The 6000-nt window shown below is 43.6% G+C and overlaps 1 protein-coding gene across 2 annotated transcripts in view; it reads right to left on the bottom strand.

Annotated features, from left to right (window-relative positions):
- Positions 1-6000, bottom strand: part of ankrd11 (ankyrin repeat domain 11) — a 103069-nt gene that overhangs the window by 73928 nt on the left and 23141 nt on the right. The window lies entirely within an intron of this gene.

The following is a 6000-nucleotide window of genomic DNA, read 5'->3' as shown; positions in this document are numbered from 1 at the left end:
GGGTACTTTGTGTTCTGCCAATTGTATAGAAATATTGACAAACGGTAGTTCCAGGGGTTGACACTAAGGTTTCAAAAGTAAAAAACCTATACTTGCCCATCGGGCTAGTACAGGTTGCCCAAGTACAGGTTGCCCATCGGGCAAGTACAGGTCATGTTCAACTTGCCCGAATGTCATGTTCACTTGCCCAAATTAAAATCTGTATCGCCTCTTTCTGCCAGGTACCTGCCTGGTTTTGGGGGGCTCAGTAAACTCACCCTCGCTCAGACTTAAGCTGAATGTCAGCTTCCCCACATGTTGTGTTTAAAAAAGAACAAACTTCTGTTTACTTATTTACCGAACGGTCAAATCCAAGTGATTTCAGTCCACCGTTGCAACCTATCAAAGCTATCGCCCAGTTATATTGTAGACCTGCATGATTTTATGCAAATGTACATAACTAAATGTCCAAGATGGTAGCAAAGATATGTATTTTTTTAACTTTCACGTTACTTGGATGAGATGTAAAACCAACACACCCCAAATATATTGTTTGCAGATCTACACAATTCATGTGGCTGCACTATTCAAGTTAATTCACTGAAATGTGACAAGTTTGCACACGTGAAAATAGGCTAACACCCTTTACAGAGTTGTTACGAAACTGTTGCAATACAACTGCACACCTTCATGTTATCAAAAGCAACCTATTCAGTCAGACAGTGTTTACTTGCACTGCGTACCACAGTGCAAGTAAACATTGCCTTGTAGCACAGACCGCTATCGAGATGAATGATCAATACATATAACAGATAGCGATGATCAGTATAGGTCTATGTTTTAAGTTTACCACTATGGATCAGTAAGAACACTTGAGAAACGTAATTAGGCCGCCGCAATGTCGTACAACTTGTACATTGGCCATGGTGACTGACAAAAATACCTGAATGTGATTGGTAAATCAGATATCATCGCTTGTGGAAGACGTAAATATATCAACCTTGGTGCGAACATAATAATTACTCCTTTTTGCAAAACAGAGATTGCAGTGTGTCTACTGCTATGTTTAACAAAGTTCATATTTCTTTTTATGCAATAAATGCACTTTATCCAAGTAATCCTCTCCTCGTGATCACTTTGCTTTATCAGTCTTGATATACCAAGTGAACAAACATTTGAACGCAAAGATAAATTGCTGACGGCCTGCTATGTGACCAAAGAAGACCACGCCAATTTGCCATTCTGCGCCTCGTCCGTTTAGGTTTTTTCAGTACGTACCACCAGGCCTGAAAAAAATTCTAGAGGAAACACTGCAATCAAAATCCATCTAATTATCGTTTATCTAACAATCAACTATTTAGCCATCACCTAACTCCCTGGCCAAGGATCTATCCCTGTGCAAGACAGCAGAACACTAACGGCTCCAGCCTTGTCTCCGACATGTCAACGAAGGGTTGATTGCAAGGCAGCAGTTATTGTCCAATTGTGCTTTGAGCACGTCCGAGTTTTAGAAAAGTGCTGTTATACAGAGTGCACGCCATTAATACATCGCTATCTCACATACTGCTCTGCTATTCTCAAGGCCGGCTTCTCAGCATGGAGGAACTAATTAAAGTAAGCCACGTCTCCGAGAGCGGCTGTGTGGGTGTAGAGATACATGTGCTCGTGGCATGTGGGCGGGAATGCATTGCCAGGTGGGGCTTGGGAAGGTCTACATCAACGCCAGAGCTCAGAGCTAGAGCTAAACACAAGTGAAGCAGCGATGGGATACACATATAAGCTCAATAAACTCAACACAAACAAAAATCTATTCTAATTCTCTAAATTGCATAACAATGCTCACGAATGAACAAAAATAGCTATTATACACGTTTATGTATTCAAACTGATTTCTGTAGAATTTGTAAATATCGGCATTATATAAAACATGTACAAAGTCTGCAACAATAGATAAAGGCAGTTATTGTAGTGGCATATTTTTAAAAAAAAGTATTAAATAATTTTGCAGTGCTGCCATTGGCTGGTTTGAGTAGCGTGAGACAGAGCAGAAACAAGAGCGAGGAGACAGAACGACAGAGCTGCTCAGTGCTGCTACTCTGTTGTTACCTCGATGACTCCGCCCCTCCCCCATTCATACCTCTCTCCCTCCCCCCCCTCCTTTTCCCCTCCCCCTGACTGCGGCAGGCAGGCAGGGCAGATGGTATACTAGAAGCAGACCCAAGCTAGCGTTCCTGCCTTGCTTTTTCTGATCCTGCATCCTCCATCATGATTGTTTTGAGCTTATCCCATGCTAGCCAGAACCATAGACCAGCGTTCGTATTAATCACACAATGGATATTGCAGCCAGCTAGGGAGGGAGCTAGCCACGTAGCTAGCTAGCTTACACGGTCATTAAACCACAAATACGTCTGACACTCGTGCCCCCCCACTGCCTTGTTCTCTACTGCTTGCTTCTACTTTAACACACACACACACACACACACACACACACACACACACACACACACACACACACACACACACACACACACACACACACACACACACACACACACACACACACACACACACACACACACACATCCTGCTCTCTACGTTACTTAAAAACACTTTTCCACTTTTCTCTCATCACCAAAAATAAATAAAAGAGGCAGCTCTTTATATGGCTTCTTTAATTTAACACAAAAATAAACATTTGCAATTGAAACAGCAACACGCTTCTTACCAGAACATACGCCCTAATCTGGTGCCATTTAGTGCTAAGTAAAGTATAGCATATTAATAATAATGACAATGGTGATAATAAAAATAGCAAAAATGCCAATATATATACTCCTACAGGTTTGATGGTATGAAATAACAATCTCGAATAGCATGAACCAGCTGCACACCGATGGGAAAGAATAAAATACAAACAGTGACAGGATAAAGTCAAAGGAGGAAAGTGTTTTCACCATCCACATCCACAGCGTTTGAAGTGTATAACCAAACATGTTTGTTTGCGGAAAGTACAAGCCAAGAGTCAAACCTCTCCTAGAACCATCACCTTGTCGTGGTGGAGAGCTTTGCATGTCCCTGTGAACCTGAGGGCTGTGGTGTCTGGAGCCTTGTGCTCCAGGTAGGGTCTCCCATGGTAGAGTGGTCTCAGGTGAGGGGCCAGACTAAGAACTGTTCACCAAGACCCCATGAAAGAACAAGACAGAGGAGGAGAGACCCTGCCCGGAGGAAGCCATGGGCCCCCATCCGGAGCAAGGCCTAGACGGAGGGCTCGTCGGCGAGCACCTGGTTGCCGGGTTTTCCACGGAGCCCAGCCGGGCATAGCCCGAAAAAGCAACGTGGCATCCCCCCCTCCTCGTCCTGTGGGCCCACCAACTGCAGGAAGACCTGCTGGGGTCGGGTGCGCTACCACATGAGTGGCAGTGAAGGTGGTTTTGGAGTTTACCCCGGAGGACGAGAGGGTCGCCTCCCTCCCTACACCTAAGGGTGGTGGGGGGGAAAACTCTGACAGTTGTTTGTGCGTACGGCGTACGCACCGAACAGAAGTTCAGAGTACTCAGCCTTCTTGGAGACCCTGAATGGAGTCCTGTAGGGGACTCCGTAGTTCTGCTGGGAGACTTCACCGCAACGATGGAGACACCTGGAGAGGTGTGGTGATCAAAACCCGAGCAGTCGTTTGTTATTGGACTTCTGTGCTCCTCATGGATTGTCCATAACAAACACCATGTTCGAACATAAGGGCGCTCATAAGTATACCATCTAGTAACGATGCCCACTCGGTGCCCCCCATAGGGGGTTTTCTCGGGGAAGACCCAGGACTAGGTGAAGAGATCACATCTCAACACTGGCCTGGAAACGCCTTGGGATCCCCCCGTCAGAGCTGGTCAATATGGCCCGGGAAAGGGAAGTCTGGGGACCACTGCTTGAGCTGCTGCCCCCGCGACCCGACCCCGGATTAGCGTATGAGGATGAGGACAAGACCAGAGTCGTATTTGTGCTGCGAGGGGAAAATAACTGTTGCATAGCCATTTACTAATGGGTCGGCTAATTCCGCCTGTGCCGTTTTGCATAACGGAAAATATGTCGTCATAGTTGGCAAGTACTTAGTGTTGTGGTTGAAGTGTTCGTTAGGAACACTGAACATAAAAAAAAATTATGTTATTTGGGGTGTAAGCAAGTCCTAAGATCGTAATGAGTGCATCTTGTGTGATTTAAACGGTTGTAAATTATTGGGAAATGTAAAAGAGCTTAGAATAACTAGCTCTCATTCGATATATAAATACAATGTAATCAGCCATCACAACAATGGGTGTTTCTACAGCTAGTTTCAACATATCAACTTACAAAAATGATCGAATTTGATTATTCCTCCCGGCAGGCTGTAATCAGTAATTTATGGAATTATTTTGAACTTGAATCCAGTTTACTGTTACTCCTTTCCATTCACTCACGTCCCCTCCATTAGAATGAGAAAAAAACATTGCAGTCCAGAACTCTCTTCTGCCGGTTGCCTAGCAACTTATGTGCAAGCATGTGCTTGCTTGTGCTAGTACACGTACGCACACACACACACACACACACACACACACACACACACACACACACACACACACACACACACACACACACACACACACACACACACACACACACACACACACACACACACACACACACACACACACACACACACACACACACGTTCAAGAGCCATATTTCACATTAAAGTCTAACCTTAAACCGTGATAAGGATTAATCCAAGCAACAACAGTGCAACTAGACCATAAGCATGCTGTATTCAAATGTTTGCCTGTTTCTGAGATAGCGGCATGACCACGTGATGCGTCATGATATCACAGCCATACCCCCAACCCAAACATCAGAACGTGTGAAGGACCAAGCGGTTAGTCTTGTATATCACTTGTAGCTAAACAGCCACAATGTTGCTTTTTGGAAGAGTCATCAAGAGAGGGCACCTGTTGCTCTATAGCCCTGGGGCAGAGTCCTCCAATGCCTGAAGTTCTGCTGACAAGTGAGTCACCCACACCAATGCCAACACAGTGGCTCTGTAAAGAAGTGGCCTTTCTTCTGCCATTCTGCCATTTGCACTTATGGTTTTGCCCTTCAAACCATACTAGGCTGATACGCGTTTCCATTACCAGTATAAACGCACTGAACTGCATCTCCAGAATTGGGCCAAAGCAAGCCCAACCCAGCTCCAAACAGGCTGCAATGACCTCATCCCTGGTTCTTTCAAATGTAATGAATATAGACCTTTAAAAATAATAATATTTGTTTGGTCCTAAAACTTGTTTGGCCTAATGAAAAGGGTAATGAAAGTTTAGATGGAAGCACAACCCGTTAATTTTAGGTTGTCCTATTTCAACCAGGTATTTTGTATAACAAACAAATATCGTCAGATTTCTTTCAGATTAGTCTTTGTCTAATTACTGGACATTGGAGAATTTTTCACATTTTTAGATTGCTGATATTAATATTCCAGTCATGTCCTAATATCAAGGACATCGTGTGGCACTCTGAGAAATATGTGTGAAACATTTTCAAATGTGCCAACAAGACTTAAATAAATAGTCTCTCAATGAGTTAATGAGATAAGAAAGCAAAAAAGGGGTGAACATTGACCGTTGAATTTGAATTGTGTGTTTTGTTGGACTGAAACAACCCAGATATGTGAAATGTCTCTCATATGAATCAATACAATTATATGGTAGACAATAGAATAAAACTAAATAAGCTACAATAAGTGTTTGTTGTTTCATCGACTCAAGACAAGCGCGTTGTCAGTTAAAGACACTCCCCGCTTTAATGCACCTAGTCAAACAGGTTTCAAACTGGAGCGAGGCCAGTAGTCCAATTGAAAAAGGCTGTAGGCCTCACCACAACAACAGGATCTGAATTTATATTGAGACACAACAGGAAGCATTTCATACAGTGTACTTGAAAACAGGATTATTGATGACCTACTGGTAACTGTTACAGCCAAGTAAACTATATTCAATTTGA

Source organism: Gadus chalcogrammus, chromosome 14 (genome assembly GCF_026213295.1).
Source record: "Gadus chalcogrammus isolate NIFS_2021 chromosome 14, NIFS_Gcha_1.0, whole genome shotgun sequence".
Lineage (NCBI taxonomy): Eukaryota > Metazoa > Chordata > Actinopteri > Gadiformes > Gadidae > Gadus > Gadus chalcogrammus.
This window is presented reverse-complemented; position numbering and strand designations above follow the sequence as displayed.